A 21,046-nucleotide genomic window follows, 5' to 3' on the forward strand; every position below is an offset into this window, starting at 1 on the left:
GAGTAGAATAAAATTTCCAATGGTAAAATAACTGCTTTTTCGACGTTATTTTACCAGCTAACTAAAAATAGGAAAGCCTTGAACCCCTTCCACTAAATTTAGTTAGTATTAAGATTCTTTTACAGGGAGTGCATTGGAGCTGCCGCTGAAATCATTAGGTATTTGGTTATATCATCGCTAGTCTCACTGAACTCTTCTGAACTCTACATGTCATGTGTGGTCTGACGTCTCCTTACCAGCAACAGGTCCCAGGTTCAAACTAGTTAATTCCCTAAAAAACATGCTTAGAGCATCGTTGCCCGAAAGTGGTAGGGAGACACGATATATAACAAACAGACACCACGCAGAATGTTAGAAAATCAGTACTTGGAACAACCACCTCTAGCCGTAACAACGGCCTTGATACGCCTGGGCATTGAGTCAAACAGAGCTTGGATGGCGTGTACAGGAACAGCTAACCATGCAGCTTCAACATGATACCACAGTTCAAATGGTTCAAATGGCTCTGAGCACTATGGTACTTAACATCATGGTCATCAGTCCCCTAGAACTTAGAACTACTTAAACGTAACTAACCTAAGGACAGCACACAACACCCAGTCATCACGAGGCAGAGAAAATCTCTGACCCCGCCGGGAATCGAACCCAGGAACCCGGGCATGGGAAGCGAGAACGCTACCGCACGACCACGAGCTGCGGACGATACGACAGTTCATCCAGACTAGTGACCGGCGTGTTTTGACGAGCCAGTTGCTCGGCCACCATTGATCAGACGTTTCCAATTGGTGAGAGATCTCTAGAATGTGCTGGCCAGGGCAGCAGTTGAACATTTTCTGTGTCCAGAAAGGCCCCTACAGGACCTGCAACATGCGGTCGTGCATTATCCTGCTGAAATGTAGGGTTTCGCAGAGATCGAGTGAAGGGTAGAGCCACTGGTCATAAATGTAACGTCCACTGTTCAAAGTGCCATCAACGCGAACCGACACGTGTAACAAATGCCACCCCATGCTATCACGCTGGGCGATACGCCAGTATGGCGATGACGAATACACGCTTCCAATGTGCGTTCACCGCGATGTCGCCAAATATGGACGCGACCATCATCATGCTGTTAACTGAACCTGGATTCAACCGAAAAAAAATGACGTTTTGCCATTCGTGCACCCAGGTTCGTAGTTGAGTACACCATCGCAGGCGCTCCTGTCTGTGATTTAGCGTCAAGGGTAACCGCAGCGATGGTCTCCGAGCTGATAGTCCATACTGCTGCAAACGTCGTCGAACTGTTCGTGCAGATGGTTGTTCTCTTCAAAACGTCCCCATCTGTTGACTCAGGGCTCGAGACGTGGCTGCCCGATCCGGTACAGCCATGCGGATAAGATGCCTGTCATGTCGACTGCTAGTGAAAGGAGGCCGTTGGGATCCAGCACGGCGTTCCGTATTACCCTCCTGAACCCACCGATTCCATATCCTGCTAACAGTCATTGGATATCGATAAACTACAATCGCGATAGGCTACAATCCGACCTTCATCAAAGTCGGAAACGTGATGGTACGCATTTCTCCTCCTTACACGAGGCCTTACAACGTTTCACCAGGCAACGCCGGTCAACTGCTGTTTGTGTGTGAGAAATAGGTTGGAAACTTTCCTCATGTTAGCACGTTGTAGGTGTCGCCACCGGCGCCAACCTTGTGTGAATGCTCTGAAAAGCTAATCATTTTCATATCACAGCATCTTCTTCCTGTAGGTTAAATTTCACGTCTGCAGCACATCTTCGTGGTGTAGTAATTTTAATGGCCAGTAGTCTATTTCGGTTTAAATCCCAAATATTCTGTATTACATGTCTTACAATTACACACACACACACACACAAACATATATATATATATATATATATATATATATATATATATATATATATATATATGTGTGTGTGTGTGTGTGTGTGTGTGTGTGTGTGTGTGTGTGTGTGTGTGTGAGAGTGTGAGGAGGCGGGAGGAAGAGATTGGATACTCGCGGGGAGGAAGGGAGGGAAAGAGGGTAACAGCTTTTCCCAGAATACGGGAAAATTTCGCTAATACTTATATTCAGGAACATTGGTGTGCTTTGTGTGGATGCCAATGCCGTGCGTAAAATGGATCGTCACCAGTACACAGTCTGCCTCTATGCGGCTTTTTTCTACTGCGGTTGAAGCAGATAAATTTAATTAAAATTTTTGCACAAACAAGTGCTGATAAGAGGGGGAGTAAAGTTTCAACTCGATAATATCGCGCAGCCACAGTCTGTGCTGGTCGAGAGCTTCCTCTCTGGAAGTCAACACTCATAATGTCGCTCCGAGAGCTGGTGGGTGGCATCGAAGGGAAAGAGAAAGCCACATCTGCGTGCTTGCTCGAGTAAATTCCGCCTCTTGTACACGTGCCAGAAGAGCGAGCTGTTTGACATTTTACCAACGAGTCTACGCAGTCGCATTAATTAACGTGTTTTATTATGAACATAGGATTTGTTTGAAGTGTTAGTAGTGCGACAGCGATCTTGCGCTGGGCGGGAATGCTAAGGTAATCTTTTCTCTAGAACATCACTTCACAGCACTTTGCTCTGATTCATGAAAATTTGTAACAGATTTAAAACTTTCTATTTGGGGAATTTTCGTGTCTTCGTTTAGCAGTGTAATGCGTCGGTTGGGGAAAACCTTTTGAGGCCTTGCCCTTTTTTAACATACTGTCACGTTTTTGCGGAATGTACACAACGGCGTTTCTCGTAAACTTATCTTTCAGCTGAGGACTCATGTTCATCTACATCTACCGTCCACATGACGTTTTACTGTGTAGAGGGTGGCTAATCATCATAATTTCCTCCTTTTTCTTTTCCATTTGTGAATCAGTTTTGGGTGAACGAGTGTCGGCTAGCCTCCATAATAACTCTGATTTCTAGAAAATTCCTGTCGCCATCATATAGACACACATAGTTAGTTTCATGTTCCATGGATCATTTATACGATTAATTGTAATGATGCGGAACAAGTCACTTCAAATTCTCATTTCACATTCATATGGTAACAGGGCTACATTCTGAGCATTGATAGGTGTTTTTAATACAGTTTTAAACGGTAATTTCCACCCAGCAACTTTTACACATTACAAGAAAAGAAATTCTTCTTCGGAAAAGAAGTTGTAAAGGAGACAATTTTACAGTTTGTTTTCAAATTTAATTCTGCTGTCTGTCACATTTTACATAGCTTAATAAGTGATCACAAATTCTAATGTCAGCATTGCGCAGCACTTTTTGTGTTAAAGATAACGTTAACGTTGAGTACTGACTTATATTTTGCTTCTGTTATTGTTGTTACGTACACACTGCTCTTTCTGAACATAACAAACTTTATAAGGAAATATTTGTAACTCGAGGCAACAGTTACAGCGACTAATTTCTTAAATAGACTTCTGTAAGGTGATCGTGGGTGAGCTCGACATAATATTCTCACATCAATTTTTTGAGTAATGAACACTCCCCTTGTTGCAGATAAGTTAACCCTGAGTGTTATTCCATATGGCATTATTGAATGATAATACACAAATTTTGTCAACATGCTGATTTCTCTCTCCACAATGTTTACAACCATTCGATGTGCAAATGTGGCTGAGCTTAGTTGACTTAGTACTTCCAAAATGTGATTTTTCCGTTTCAAATTCCCTAAAATTTTCTCCCCTTCTAGTTGTTGGTTGCTTAATAATAAATCACCATGTGTTACACTTAACGGTGTTGTAGTACTTATAAATGTGCAAAACTGAACGTGTTGTGTCTTTTTGAAATCGAGAGAGTTACCATTCACCGAAAACAAGTCAGTAACACATTAAAAATTTATTTACAAATTTTTATAGTCCTGTATGTATGTTTGGATTGCTTACGGTACTAATCATTAGCAAAACGAATTAAATCTGCTTGTTGAATATTAGGCTGACGGTAAACACGTATATGAGAAACAATTTTGCCTACGATATGGATTTTTTGAACAGCACAAGTGATTTTTTCCCATGTCAGAGGAATCTCCTCTGCTTACTTTTGTTGAATTAATAACTATTACTTTCTGTACTCCTTTGGCTTGACATGGCGTTATTCACTGGTTGGCTGAACCGTCAATTCCATAAAACATCAGTATACCCAGAAGAGTATTATGATTCACACAGTCACAAGCATTAGATAGGTCACAGAACACGCCAACTGGTGCTTTTTTGTCATTTACACCCGTAAAATTTGAGGAGTGAATGTTTAAAACAATTCTCTTTCGAAAACCTCTGAAAAACAAGCTATGATTTATTGAGGATTTTAGAGCCACTCAGGTGGAATTTTACTGTAGAATACACTACCTTCTCAAAAATTTTCCAAAACAATATCAGTACTGAAACGGGTCGGTAGTTTTTCTTATTGAGTGGTTTAACAATGGCATGTTTTCATCTCTCTGGAAAAATGTCCTCAGTCAGTGATGTATTACATATTTCAGATCAGACAATGTACAGGATGTGAGAGCATGTCTTTAGTGCTGTATAGGAAATGTTCGGGTAAGCTGTTAGTTTTGGGAGAATATAAGATTTTCCTAACTTCTGAGGGAGACGTGGGTGCGACGTCCATATGACTGAATTTTATGTGAGTCGCTATTCGACATATTCTTTTGATTTTTCTCTTTATCTGTTTGTCCATATACATTCAACTATGTTAAGAAATTATTATTCAGTATACACCTGCTACTCGTGGCTGATCTGTTACAACCTTTCCAAATTAATTAATACTGATGTTCTTCTGTTCTGTAGCTTGCTGTGCTGCCCCTGTTTTTGCTACATTCCATGTATCAGTAAGTCTTTTGTCGAATTACTGGTTACTATGCGTCCTTATTTATTTTTAACAACTTTTACCAGTACTTTTGAGAAATTTTTATTCTCTGCAAATACTGCATCATACATTTTCGTTTCCATTTCACAAGATACGTTAATCTCTCTGGGGTTCTATGGCTTTTTAAGTCGTCCTTTAATGTCATTCCTGATTAACTTATGCAGAAAGGTGTTTACAAATAATGACACGAGTTGGTCATGAAATAGATAAAATTTTATGTCAGCATTTCGTTCATTATAAGATTCATCCTAGACCATCACTTGTAAACTATTCTTGAATATGTTTGTCCTGGAATCATTTTATTCTGATTTCCACTGAAGGGTGTCTGTACTCCGTGTGTCGCTCTTCTTGGATAGACAGCTCTCAAAAATTCAACACTAATCTTGAAAGTTTCCTGTTAAACAGTAACTTTCAATTTTCAGATGCTTTATCACTTTATTTCCGAAATCAGCTATTGCTGAAGCTGTGCAAAGATGGTATTCTGTACCAAGGATCCTTTAGGAACCATCTCGTTACGTGGGATAATGTTTGAAGCCCACGGAAGCTCGTGTTTATGGTTCCGATAGAACGGGCCAATCTCAACGCTCATACCATCCAGGATCTCTGGGTAGTCCAAGTGACGGTGCCATGTTATCCACGGAGCGGGATACTGTTAAACTGAGTCGATTGCTGCGTTTCCTAATGGTAGAACGATGGGTTCGATGACGGTTTGGATGTACCGTGCACTATTCAGTGTCCCCTCGACGATCACAAGTGGTGTACGGCCAGTGTAGGAGATCGCTCCCCACACCATGATGCCGGGTGTTGGCCCTGTGTGCCTCGGTCGTATGCAGTCCTGATTTTGGCGCTCACCTGCACGGCGCCAAACACGCATACGACCATCATTGGCACCAAGGCAGAAGCGACTCTCATCGCTGAAGACGACACGTCTCCATTCGTCCCTCCATTCACGCCTGTCGCGACACCACTGGAGGCGGGCTGCACGATGTTGGGGCGTGAGCGGAAGACGGCCTAACAGTGTGCGGGACCGTAGCCCAGCTTCATGGAGACGGTTGCGAGTGGTCCTCGCCGATACCCCAGGAGCAACAGTGTCCCTAATTTGCTGGGAAGTGGCGGTGCGGTCCCCTACGGCACTGCGTAGGATCCTACGGTCTTGGCGTGCATCCGTGCGTCGCTGCGGTCCGGTCCCAGGTCGACGGGCACGTGCACCTTCCGCCGACCACTGGCAACAACATCGATGTACTGTGGAGACCTCACGCCCCACGTGTTGACCAATTCGGCGGTACGTCCACCCGGCCTCCCGCATGCCCACTATACGCCCTCGCTCAAAGTCCGTCAACTGCACATACGGTTCACATCCACGCTGTCGCGGCATGCTACCAGTGTTAAAGACTGCGATGGAGCTCCGTATGCCACGGCAAACTGGCTGACACTGACGGCGGCGGTGCACAAATGCTGCGCAGCTAGCGCCATTCGACGGCCAACACCGCGGTTCCTGGTGTGTCCGCTGTGCCGTGCGTGTGATCATTGCTTGTACAGGCCTCTCGCAGTGTCCGGAGCAAGTATGGTGGGTCTGACACACCGGTGTCAATGTGTTCTTTTTTCCATTTCCAGGAGTGTATATATATATATATATATATATATATATATATATATATATATATATATATATAATTATATATATATATATATATATATATATATATATATTAACCGCTTGAGTGGGCCATTCCTTGCACCGCTATATGTTGTCACCCTCCTATGTTTCACGGCGCTTTCTTGTGGAGCGGGGTTATCTCTCACGTTACGGTGCACCTTCGTCAACCCAAGTGATTGTCACGATTTTCCGTTGTCAACAGCTCGAGGCTTTTCTCAGCAGAAATGTGTACTACGAAAATATGCACGGTTCTGTTGATATATTTTGAAAGTCTCATGAAGGAATTTTCTGGAAGTCAAATGCGTACACAATTCTTTTTGGAAAATACTGATGTTTCAAGAACCTTACCTTGAGTAATACATTGGAAAATCGGGTTTCTGAACTATGAGTCATAGGAATAACATTACGAAAAACTTTGCGCACATGCAATCGTTTTAACAGTGTACCCACAGTGACCTTACAAACTATTTAGCATATTTGTTCATCTCATTAATTATTACTGTCAACAACCTATCCTCATCCTCAGACCAACGGAATTTACCCTTTGTACGAGCCTGCCGAATGTTTACATGTGCGGGCCTGAGCGTCGTACGTCGAGCATGCACCACGGTGTCACCAGGCGGCCCGAATCCCGTTCGTTGAACACGGTCGAGACGTTAATCTCTTTGCATCAGGTATACGCTTTGGTTCATGCGTTGTATGCAGATCTGGTTGACGTGCCACATGTCTGTGTGCTGCTGACAATGAGACCGTACGAATTTCCCAACACCAATTTCATTCCCACTGACAGGCTGTGTAAAACACGACTAGTACTACAACAAGTGTGGACAGGAAGACCTTACTCTCAACCGTTTTCGAGAAGATCGAGTGAGACCATACTTTTTACGGTCGCTAATCGGCAACCTGTCCGCGGCTGAATCAGTCTGCTTATAACAGCGGCGAGACGAGGGCAACCGCTCCGTGTCGCAAGTGGGGCCGCGCATTAGTAGTTTGTGTCTACTTTCTCGTCGCTTACGGGTTACCATAGTTTTGTTTTTACGTTCAGCGCACTAAGGCGCATTCCTATAGGCAGGAAACGATAAAGATCACTTTTTAAACGGACCACTCCGCCTGCATGCTTCCGAAGTTGATCAGTTCCTTCGACAGCGGCTCAGACTAGATCCATCACTCATTGTGAGCATACAGTTTGCACCGGCACGGTCAATATAGTTTGTGCACTGACGTGTGCTGCCGCGTTCACTGACGTGGTCAAGAAGTACGCCGATTCCCCTAAGATCAAACACTCTGATGGTCATATCTGAGCCGTCAAGATGGATTACGTGGGACTTGGCTCTCAGATGTTCGAATATTTGAGCTTCCATTTGAGTTGCTGGAAGATGTGACAATACGATCAGCCATATGGCGCGAAAATGGCAACCTTTTGAAATGTAGAAAGTCTACAGCGTATTATGTCAGGTGAAAATCATCTTCCTGAAACATGTTCCGTCGTATCTAAACAAAGCTCGATGTAGTGCCATCATCGTGTATACAGTCAACCACGAACGTGTTCTGGCTGCTGACAAGAAGGCCATGTTAGGTCTGTGTGCCTTCACTATCGTCTTACGATCTCTCCAACAAAGGCCGTTGTCTTACCCATAGAGACTACTATTCTCCTTCTCACTCTATCAAGCCTCACCCATAACCACCCTCGAGAACGGTCCACTTAAGAAGCGATTAGCTGAAGGAAGCAGTAGCCGCAGGCGGGCAGGATGCCACAACGTCGGAGCTTTCGATGACGTCCTCGACTTCTGCTGTGGCCAAAGACCACCAGACGCCTGTGGCCGTATCTCAGGAGAAGATGGACGTGGACTAGGTGGTGCCAACATCAACCTTCCTTACGGATAATTAGGTACCAATGGAATGTCTCCTGTGGACAAATAAGGACATCCATGTCTGTAAACAAATCGCCTCCTTCACGTATGTGGGATGGAAGAGAACAACGATGGTGATGTTGAGTTGGAAGAAGCTCCGAACCACGACACTAGACGACCAGTTCCCACCTCAGTCATGATACTGGTGTCACATCACACCCCAACCAGACGCTACCGTCAGACGGGCAGGACGGCGAACCTACAGCGCCGACCAATGACACAGCAGCCGGTAGTGGAGGAAATTGTAAGTCATCCCTCAGACCAACACCATCTCTTGTCTCGTGCGCTGGTGACGTCGAAATTGACGTAAATGTGGAGATGTCGCTGTGGCATTTTGTCTGTCACCTCCAACCACCGGCTCCATTAACAGAATTACAGGCCGTGAAGTTCAAGGACTTTCTCTCTCTCAGTTGTCTGCTATAACTCACTATTAACGTCAATACCATCTGGGCTCGACATAAGCTAACCTTACTCTGACAAACGCTCATTGCAGCAAATGTCGACGTTGCCTTCTTACAAGAAGTCAAAGTTGCAAGCTTCCCCAACTTCTTTGTATGTATGGCTTGTGTCTCACATGCGTTCTCCACAGACAGCGGGCTGCCATTTTTCTTCGTGAGAGTTTGACGGCCACCACCATGCGACACCTCCCAGATGCGAGGAGCGTGGTTATGGTGTGCACCATGTAGCTAGTTAAGATCTACGCTCCTTCTCGCTCAAGACAACAGAGCGAACCTATGTGTTTCTTTATGGGGGATATAGTGCAACTCTGCTAGGATCGACTGGATGAAATGGTGATAGGTGGCGACTCAGCTGTAGCGCAGGCGCCTACCGACCATCTACTGGGCCATTCGACTTATCTGTAGCTCGAGATCTTTATATATCTGATTGATATGTGGTGACATACACATAGTGATACAAACCTTACCAGCTTGTCAAGCAGGATAGACTGGTTTTATGTCACGCATACCTTAACGACGACGGTAAGTGCTGCAAAAGTATGCCCTATGTCCTTCATTCACTACATGGCATACATCTGTGCTGGATACTGAACACCAACCATCTTGTATCACAGGCATGCAGGAATGCAGTTGGGACCACGTGGCACCAAACCATCAGCCATCACACTCACTTCGGCGTGGCCTAGTCTGCTTTCTGGCAGACATTGAAGGCATATGGCTGTGGTGCAGCAACATGGAGGTGGCACACCATCTTACGAGAATGTTCCACTACGCCACACTCGCCAGACAGCTAGCTGCTAACCAGTCGCGCCAAAGGTTATATCGTCATCCTGGTGAGCCTTCAGCCATACACTTCCACTATAATGTCAAGAGCTCACGATGGGGTGCCTCAGGAACGATCTCCGAAGGGGCTGCTAAAAATTCGTCAGGTTCCGAAATACTACCATTGGAGTTTTACAAGACTTTTAACAGCTGTTCATACCACGTTGGTGTGGATAATTACTGTCTCCCAACACATGTGCACGTGAGGCTTTCCTCAAAGTCTGATAGTGCCAATATGTAAGCCTAAAGGTGGGAACCGAATTCAAGACTACTGGCCTCTGACGACGCTTAAAAGTGACTTGAAAATTTTCACGCAGCTGCTGACAAACCGCATACGATGTTCTACATGCTACGTCATCTCCACAGCTTGAACTTCTCTAGGAGGTTCATACAATGTAAGATCTGCTCTGGGTCAATGTAGGGCCTTAATCTCCCTAGCACTGATCCAGTGGCTTCCAAGGACGCTAGCGTCACTGAATTTCAGTTAGGTGTTCGATCGTATCGACCACATCTATCTCACTGAGGTACTATGCAGTATACGGTATCGAGATATCTTTACTGATGCGATCATGGGCCTCCTACATGCGGCGCTGTCACAGATGATGGATGATGATGGATGCATCTGTTGGTATGGGCGCTCGACAGCAAGGTCTTCAGTGCCCACGCGAAAATCAGTAAGTGGCTCGAAACATCATGTCCAGACACTCCGGGATGATGATGGCATTGAAACAGAGGATGACAAGCGTAAAGCTGAAATACTAAACACCTTTTTCCAAAGCTGTTTCACAGAGGAAGACCGCACTGCAGTTCCTTCTCTAAATCCTCGCACCAACGAAAAAATGGCTGACATCGAAATAAGTGTCCAAGGAATAGAAAAGCAACTGGAATCACTCAACAGAGGAAAGTCCACTGGACCTGACGGGATAACAATTCGATTCTACACAGAGTACGCGAAAGAACTTGCCCCCCTTCTAACAGCCGTGTACCGCAAGTCTCTAGAGGAACAGAAGGTTCCAAATGATTGGAAAAGAGCACAGGTAGTCCCAGTCTTCAAGAAGGGTCGTCGAGCAGATGCGCAGAACTATAGACCTATATCTCTGACGTCGATCTGTTGTAGAATTTTAGAACATGTGTTTTGCTCGAGTATCATGTCGTTTTTGGAAACTCATAATCTACTATGAAGGAATCAACATGGATTCCGGAAACAGCGATCGTGTGAAACCCAACTCGCTTTATTTGTTCATGAGACCCAGAAAATATTAGATACAGGCTCCCAGGTAGATGCCATTTTTCTTGACTTCCGGAAGGCGTTCGATACAGTTCCGCACTGTCGCCTGATAAACAAAGTAAGAGCCTACGGAATATCAGACCAGCTGTGTGGCTGGATTGAAGAGTTTTTAGCAAACAGAACACAGCATGTTGTTATCAACGGAGAGACGTCTTCAGACATTAAAGTAACCTCTGGCGTGCCACAGGGGAGTGTTATGGGACCATTGCTTTTCACAATATATATAAATGACCTAGTAGATAGTGTCGGAAGTTCCATGCGGCTTTTCGCGGATGATGTTGTAGTATACAAAGAAGTTGCAGCATTAATAAATTGTAGCGAAATGCAGGAAGATCTGCAGCGGATAGGCACTTGGTGCAGGGAGTGGCAACTGACCCTTAACATAGACAAATGTAATGTATTGCGAATACATAGAAAGAAGGATCCTTTATTGTATGATAATATGATAGCGGAACAAACACTGGTAGCAGTTACTTCTGTAAAATATCTGGGAGTATGCGTGCGGAACGATATGAAGTGGAATGATCATATAAAATTAATTGTTGGTAAGGCGGGTACCAGGTTGAGATTCATTGGGAGAGTCCTTAGAAAATGTAGTCCATCAACAAAGGAGGTGGCTTACAAAACACTCGTTCGACCTATACTTGAGTATTGCTCATCAGTGTGGGATCCGTACCAGATCGGGTTGACGGAGGAGATAGAGAAGATCCAAAGAAGAGCGGCGCGTTTCGTCACAGGGTTATTTGGTAACCGTGATAGCGTTACGGAGATGTTTAACAAACTCAAGTGGCAGACTCTGCAAGAGAGGCGCTCTGCATCGCGGTGTAGCTTGCTCGCCAGGTTTCGAGAGGGTGCGTTTCTGGATGAGGTATCGAATATATTGCTTCCCCCTACTTATACCTCCCGAGGAGATCACGAATGTAAAATTAGAGAGATTAGAGCGCGCACAGAGGCTTTCAGACAGTCGTTCTTCCCGCGAACCATACGCGACTGGAACAGGAAAGGGAGATAATGACAGTGGCACGTAAAGTGCCCTCCGCCACACACCGTTGGGTGGCTTGCGGAGTATAAATGTAGATAAATGTTTGAGACGAGTGTTGGAAAATACGCCAAAGTGGAGTATAAAACAGCACGAGATATAAAGGAAACAAAAATTAGGAAAATTATGTGCATTCCCACACAGAAGCACGCAAAAAGCATCGCACCCACATTAAAACATTAAGTAAACAGTAAGAAGGTGTTATACGGAGTTAAAACAATGTAGCAGATGGACATGACTGGCTGATCACACGATTAAAATAAGATAAGCCAGCCACTCTACAGCACACCAAAACCTCCTGCCTAAAAGCTTACGCCACAGTTCACACATCGTGAAGCTTTTAACCTTTAGTCACACGCATCTCATCATCAGATAAAATAGAAGGCAGATCCCCACCGATATTTGCTTCTGCTCTTGCATCATGGTATAAAATGCACTCTGTTAAAATATGGCTTGCAGAGATTTCCACGCCACAAGCCTCACGAAACGAGGGACCCTCTCGCTATCAAAAAAAGTCATTTGTAAGAGGGCGGTGCCCAATTCGAAGACGTGTGATGATCATGTTATCCTGACTGAGCAACTTGCAGGAGGAACACCACAGCCAGATAGTTGACTTCACCAACCGCAGATATTGTCCGTTACCGGCAGCCACTCCTCATCCCACAATTGCATGAACTTCCTATGTAGTGCAGAAACGATAGTCTGCAAGGGAATAGCATACTGCGCCACATCCTGTCCACTGCAGGCTTCATTGGCAACCTGATTGGCCTGTTCATTTCCCTGTATCGGTACATTCCCTGTCACCCAGCAGAATGACACCTGCTTTCCCTGCACTTGGAGCCAGTACAAGTGGTCGTATATCAGCTGGGCCAACCTCTTGTCTCGGTACAGGCTCTGTAGCGATTGTAAGGCACTAAGGGAATCAGTGCAGATGATAAACCATTTCATTTGCCCTTAATGCATCGCATCTGCTCTGGTACCTGCAGGATCAAGTGGAGCTCAGCTGAAAGAATAGTATAGTCATCACAAACGCGAATCCTGGTGACTTGTCTGGGAACACTGCAGAGTAGCTATCAGTGTACCTACTGTGAAACCGTGATGCCCATCCAAAATGTTTAAAAAAAAACAGAGATTGAAATGTAAAATCTGATTCAATATCATTCATAAAATTTGTCAGTTCTACAGTAAGTCCAGAGGAGCCAAGGTGGAAACCTGCTCCAACCAACATGTAAAACGTCAAGACCGCCCACACCCAACTCTAAAAGGCGACCCTGTGCGCGAATCCCATAGGGTCTCACTGTCCGTTGCCGGTTACGGAAGAGCCTTTCCATTGGAAGCCGAGCAGTCTTATGGTGTTCAGCAGTGTATGATGTGGACTGTGTTTCATATGCCTATCGAACTATAAATAGTCGTCGCCTGATGCGAAGTGGCAGTTCATCAGGCTCTGCACAGAGTCTTGGAATGGAGTTTGTTCCGAACGCGCCGGTGCAGAACCAAATCACCACGGCCAACATCTTTAAATAAGAGGACCTCACAGACCCGTACACCGCGCACCCATAATCTAGCCGAGATCGCACAAATGCCACGTAAAACCGGAGCAGCTAAGTCCTGTCTGCTCCCCAAGCACTATAGTTAACGCATTTTAAAATACTTGTAGCCATAAGGCACCGTTTTTCAGGTCGTTAAGATGTGGCAACCATGTAACTTTATATTCAAATACGAGGCAGAACAGTGTCCCTCATCCTGAACTTTGGAAAGCTTAAAGTGGAATGCGAACTTTTAAAAAGTACACACGAACACTTGTCGGTTGGAAACCTACAAACACTTTTCTGCGCGCATCCATCGAGAAGTCGAAGAATTAGTTTCAACTGTCGTGTTGTCGTTGCAATGCTTGAAGAAGAGCAAAACATAGAGAAGTGGTCCACAGACAAAGAACACTGGACAGGAGTTTTCACTACTGATGTAATGTTATTAATAGTTATGACAAACACAGTTACTTTTAAAATACTACCTCTAAGCGTTCAGATAGGACATCACCGTGTTGGTACCAAAAATACCGTGGCGAGAGAAAGGACCGAATAAAAATGGGAAGGCATCCACAAAAACCCCATTCATGAAGCTGATAAAGATTAAGACGCCTCCAAGTAGTACTGTACGACTTCTCGAGGGAAAAAAATAAACCTAGAAAGTGATACCAGCACAGGAAACCCTGTTGTATAGCGCCTCCAGAAGCGCCTGGTTATCAAAGGTGAGCGATACCTTCTGAACCCACACTGAAAACGAATAAGGAGTTGCCTGTATTCTAAGATCTAGACATGGCAGGGTTGACCATCAGCTCCTCAGGCAGCTACTGAGGGTAATACTAAGGTAACTACTAGGAAGTGTGCGGTGTTTCTCAGGTTTTAGAAGTGGAAGTAAAATTGCCTCACGCCATGAGTCAGAAAAGTGACCTGACGCTCAAATGTCATAAAAAGTTCGAGGAGAATATGTTTGTTTCGCCTTGTGAGGTGTCGCATCATATTGCAATGGATTCTGTCGTGACCAGGGGATGTGTCATGAGCCTCAGACAATGCAGAATCCAGCTCCCACGAGGAAAATTGGCAGTTGCAATCTTCATCATAGGTGGACTGGAAGTCCGAACTGCTCCTCTTAGCAACTACTTTATGGCGCTGGAAACCTGGATCCTGACTGGCGTTAGCAGTAGCTATGGAAACATAGGCCGCCATTGTTTGAATAATATCTCGTGGACTGGTTTGGGGAGTACAGCAATGATGGGCCACCTCCATCCTCTCCCAGAAATTATCCTGATGGTCTCCCGTTCAACAAGACTCTTCATGGAATAATTAATAGTGTTCAGGAACTGTTGCCGCGATCTCTTATACCTCTCTCAAATAATCTGCGGTCATTTCGCCCTCGTCATCCAAGAGGCCGCAAGATTCGCAGCAGCTAGCCACCACTTGAACCTACGTAGAGCCACACCCCTATACCTGATTGCAGCGCGGCATTCGTCACTCCACCAATGGATGGCTGCCTTTTCAGCTGCACCATCGTCTGTGGAATGGATGCTTCAGCAGTGCGGTGAATCATTTTGATAATATGGTCCATCCATTCTTCAACCACGACACAATGTTTAGACTGGGCTAGCTGAACATAAAGTATCCAGTCTGTTCAACTGAGTACCCATTGCGGAGGTTTCCCTTTGGGTTCCACTCCAACTGCCTTTTCAGCTGCACCATCATCTGTGGAATGGATGCTTCAGCAGTGCGGTGGATCATTTTGATAATATGATCCATCCATTCTTCAATCATGACACAATGTTTAGACTGGTCTAGCTTAACATAAAGTATCCAGTCGGCTCTAATGAGCACCCACTGCGGAGGTTTCCTTTTTGGGTTCCACTCCAACTGGCAGGTGCATCCAGATTGGGAAGTGATTATCAGCTATCATTGAGCAGTGTGACTAAGGGCTGGAGAACAAAGGGAGAGATCGATGGCAGAGAGTGAACCAGTTGCAGTGTTGAAATGTGTACGCTGTCTTGTATTTAAAAAATCGGTAAATGATGACACGAGGACCCTCTCGATTACTCTATCCCTGGGACAGGTTGTTGCAGGGCCCCAAAGCACATTTTATGCATTAAAATCGCCTCAGAGGATGAAGGGTTAGGAGAGCTGTGGAAGAAGGTCGATTAGAGCCTTCGTATCGATCACATCATGTGGCAGCAAGTAAAGGTAACATGTTGTCGATAGATGACATATGTGCACTGATATTGCAACTGCTTGTAAATTCTTTTTAAGTGTGGGAGGTGATGAGTGGTAGTCAGCATTGACGAAAATACCTGTTCCTCCTCTAGCTGTCTCTCCACCCAGGTGGAGTACATAGGCTCGTTGCTCAGGCTCAGGTGTGAACGATTGATGGCAGTTAGTCTCCTGGAGACACAAAGACAATGGTCTTCCCTTGTGACAGCAGAAAAAATTCTTCACACGTGTCCTGAACTACTGCAAGTGTAGTATGGGAGCTATCGATCACGGAGGTAGCAACCTCAGCCTGTCTCACCAGCAGGGTGGGGAGACTACAGAGGGTGGAGGGTCAGTCGTGGTGCGAAATGATAACTGCACACATACCTCATACTTCATCAGCTCTGGGGAAGAGTCAGGTGAAGTATCACATAGGATCACATCGACATGGTCCGACAGTCTACTACGTGATTTCACCTACTCTTGCTGCTTTAAACTAGCTTCCCTGTGTTTTGAGGGCTTTGCTGGAGGAGGAGTGATAATGGCTGTGATGTGCTTGTGAACAGCCTCAGCCGTCACAAGTGCCTGGGCTCTCCCATGTTGGCCACTGTACCCCTGTCTGTTGTTCTAGGGGGGCTACAGGCTCTAAGATACTTGTTGCATTGCAAGTGCCCTTACACTTTCAGGGATTAGTACTGACACTCGCCATCTCGGTTTGTGTAGAGGCCTCAACGTTTGGAGTAGGCTTCTGAAGCATCGAAGCCAAAGTTGTAGCAAATGTGGGAGGCTGCATGTAGATCTTTTTGGCCTCACCATAGAGGATGCGATTTGTCGTTTTCATTTCCTGTAATTTGCGGTCACCTGCAGTCCCTGCTCCCAACAGGATGGTTTCCAGAGCAGTTGATACATTTGTCAGGAGACGCACAACCAATTCCTTCATGACCTGCCTTACCACAGTTGCCACATGTCACTTCTCCCATACAACCCATACAACCTAGGGTTGTTGTGCCCAAAACGCTATTTGAAACAGTGCATTGAGTTTTGGACATATGGCCTAACTTGACATGCTATGGGAGTTTGGAGGTACTGAAGATAAGAAGGAAGGAGTCGCATTTCACGAGGTCTCAATCCACCCTTTTCATAACATTTTGAACATCAACGATTCTCACTGGAGCCCACTCACTCTTCAATTCGACTACCAACTAGGTCCCTACACGACACAATACATTTGCTAAAGTTCAGGGTGCCGTGGACTCTTTGTCGAATGCATATCCTCGCACGCACTTAGCGCTCGTAGGTTCATAGTTTGTCGGAAACTGTGTGTATCAACCAACAATATCCCGTTTCGCAACCGCTTTACCGATTTTAGAGTCCCCGCAATTACTTCTAAGCCCTTCTGGATGTAGAAAGCCAAAACTTTCACGAAGTATCCTTGTTTCCTTTTTATTACTAAAACTACATTCTAATTACCAACCTGTATTTTGTTACTCTTTACTGCTTTTTACTTATTTACTCCTGCGTCTGGAGGGCTAACTACCCGAGCCCTCTTATTAGGTTGACTGTCAGTATCTTCCAGCAATTCGCCCATTTCGCTGGAGGGGGAAACGAAAATTTCTGAGGATCCATCTCGGTCTCACGAGCAGCCAGGGAAGTAAGTGTCCAATCAGACAGAGCCCTACGTGGCTGAGGAAGCCTTATTCAACTGAGATGCGGCAGGTACCTGAAATGTATCCCGCTAGCAAGTGTTCCAAGTCAAAAGCCACACACACACATCACTCCACTGCACAGTCCACGTTCATATTGAGTTTTTTTAAAATAAATAAATAAATAAATAAATAAATATATATATATATATTCATTTCATCCTCGCGATCCAGGTGGGCGCCCGGGTTCCCGGGTTCGATTCCCGGCGGGGTCAGGGATTTTCTCTGCCTCGTGATGACTAGGTGTTGTGTGATGTCCTTAGGTTACTTAGGTTTAAGTAATTCTAAGTTCTAGGGGACTGATGACCATAGATGTTAAGTCCCATAGTGCTCAGAGCCATTTGAACCATTTTTTGATGGTGGTGAAGCCAAGAGCCCCCTTCTCTATGAGACACAATGTATCACCACCACGACGCATGTTGGTCACTGAAGCATGCTCAGAGCTTACAGCGACAGAGGACTCGCAGCGCTAACCAGTCCCCAGATCAGGAAGCCCAGGGTCGCCAAGCCCATACCCAGCAAATGAATGCTGAGCCCCTGAGGGGCCACATAGCAGATGACCCTCACGTCAATCTATTAGTGCGCCAGAGCGGCCCTTTATCTATGGTGCTTTACGCTTTGGTTTTGTAACCATTGGTGTGTGGCCTGCGCCAACGATTAACAAGACTCCAGTGAGGAAGTCGAGCTTACCAACGCATGCCATAAGCTGATTACGTGATGCTCACAGTACGTGGAGTCGATGGAGTCGATGATATGACAGAGGGCATGTCCGGGACTGCGACATAGGGAAGTAAACTCAACATTGACAAGTCTCTCGCGCTGCCTATAGGGACGGTGCGATTGTAATGAGAGTGCGTTGCCCCCCTTTCGCCTTACCGCCACACTATGATTTGTAGGGCTCGACTTCACAACCGACATCTGGCTCATGGCAAAATTAAACTATAGACACTTATTGCAACAGACACGGGCCAGCATGATGAATCAAAGTTTGTGGTCCCTCGGTGTTATAGAGTGAGCATATTATGTCAGTGTGTACTGAGCATCCCTGCTATCACATGTCGTATAAACTCTACCCATCCCATTCGTAGCATTATGGCCATTTATGGCTCCTTTGTCAGCAAAGGTATGCTGGATACAACTATCTCACCCTACCCAGGTACAGAGGAGGGAAGGGACTCTGACTCGTCTCGTGTATGACAGGTGGCCCTCTACAATAGTACGCACCGAAAGTTGTGGCGCAAATGTCCTTTGAACCTAATGAGCTCATTACTGATCTCGATAGAAGCGCCTCTCTCGACCGGCCGATTACGTTAGGTACTTACTTTCCGTGTCCGGAAACAGACTTCAAACTTCCAAAAATCAGCAGCCAATATTTGCTTCTCATAAGTCATTCATTGTGCAGGGTTGGTCTAAATATGGACAGATAAGCAGGTGTTGAGGATCCTGGACAGAACCACACAGACAGAGAGTGTTCTCATTCTGTTTTAGGAAGCCCCATTGCTGCAGGTTTGTCTTGCACTTTGGCACTTCTACCCTCATACGGTTTAGGGTTCTCCAGACTGAGTATGGTAGGTCTCCACCAGGCGCCAGTTCTTCTTTTACATCTTTATGGGGGTTTCTCAGGTCAATTTCCCACCTTTTCAAACGATTCTCTGCAGCCGACCTTTCCAGGGCTCGGGTACGTGACAGGAAATTCTTCCTCGAACAAAGCCATCGGTCAGCAGGCTGGAGTCCATATAAAATGTGACGCTTGTCCTTTTCTTGCTTGGTTTTTTCGGCTTCGGCAGCGATGTCACGTCGTATGTTGGGCGGTGCGATCCCGTGATTAAGTACATCTTGTGCACTGGGGTTGGCCTCAAGCATCCGGTAACAATCCGTGCCATTTCATTCACCGCGACATCAACTTTTCTCGCGTGTGTTGATGCAGACCATACTGGAGCGGCGTATTCCGCGGCTGACACATTGAGCGCAAGGGCTGAAGTTCTCCGGACTTTTCGGTTTGCACTCCAGGATCCGCTGGTTAGTTTCCTGATGATGTTGTTTCTAGTTGAAACGTTTTCCCTTGTGGCATTACAATGATGTTTATAGGTCAGTGTACGATCCAACGTGACACCAAGATATTTGGGCGTAGTACAATGCTCGAGACGTTCACCTCTCCATATTACATTTAATTCCCGATTTGCCTCCCTGTTCTTTAAATGGAATGCACAGACCTGCGTCTTGGAAGCGTTCGGCCTTAGGTGGTTTGCCTCATAATACTGGGAGAGAGCGTCCAAGGTACTGGTTAATTTCTCCTCTACATCCATAAAATTGTTACCTTGGACTGCAACTGCAGTGTCCTCGACATACATAAATTGGCGCGTGATGTTTGGCACTGGTTGGTCATTTGTATATATATTATACAGAGCTAGGGCGAGGACGCTTCCCTGAGGTAGGCCATTACTCTGATTTCTCCACCTGCTCTTCTTGCCCTGGGGACAGACGTAAAATCTCCTATTATGCAGGAAAGTACCTATCAGTGATGTTAAATGGTAATCTCTTGTCACATTATATACTTTCCTAATGAGCCTCCGATGGTTTACGGTATCATATGCAGCTGAAAGGTCTATGAATGCCATTCCCGTGATCTCTTTCCTCTCAAACCCATCTTCGAAACGTTGGGTCAAGTTCAGGACTTGACCGCAGCACGATTTGCCTGGTCGGAAACCTGCCTGCTGTGGAATGATCTGTTGTTCCAAGACGCTTCCTATGCGACTTAGCGTCAGGTGTTCTAAGATCTTAAAACAGTAACATAAAAGAGACACAGGTTGTAACGTTGTTACTCTTAATTTGCTATGCTGAGATCGGTGCTAATAGACAATAAAAGCTGGGTTAAAAGCCGTGATCTGTCTGGGGACGTTAACCGTGGATTACTGGGCAACTGTTTCATCAGATATTTAGTCTTGGTTTACCAACCAGACTAACATTAATGGTAATCTTTTAATAGTCATACAAAACCGGTAATATATATATATAAAGGATAATTTAAATAAAAAGAAAGAAATCAGTTTAGATTTGGAAATTTATTTTAAGATTGTTCATTGAAATTTCAGCGTATTATACGTGAGTTATAACTGAGCTGGTGCCTTATTTACGATTAAAAAAAAATGTGAGATTGTAATTTTACGGAACACATAAAATATGGAGCCAAGATTGGGAGACTGTATACAACACTGCATTCATAAAATCACACACGAAGAACATTGAAACATAAGCAAGAAGAAATTAACCACAACCAACAGATTCAGTTTTTACCCAAAGAAATTACGTTCATACCACAATCCTGTCCGTCATGTAATTATCACACACTGGTATACTAAATTCATATTAACTCTTTGTGAAGTCTTCGCAAAAAGAATAGCTGAGGGCTACTTTGATGATTACACCACATGCTCCACGTGGTCAACTTGGTTTACACAAAGCGTACAACTCCACAATAATTTTGATAATTAAAATAAATTAGATCGAAAAGCAATTGACAAAAGAAAAACCTTGAACTGGTTACTAACGTCTT

The sequence above is a fragment of the Schistocerca cancellata genome, chromosome 1 (genome assembly GCF_023864275.1).
Source record: "Schistocerca cancellata isolate TAMUIC-IGC-003103 chromosome 1, iqSchCanc2.1, whole genome shotgun sequence".
Lineage (NCBI taxonomy): Eukaryota > Metazoa > Arthropoda > Insecta > Orthoptera > Acrididae > Schistocerca > Schistocerca cancellata.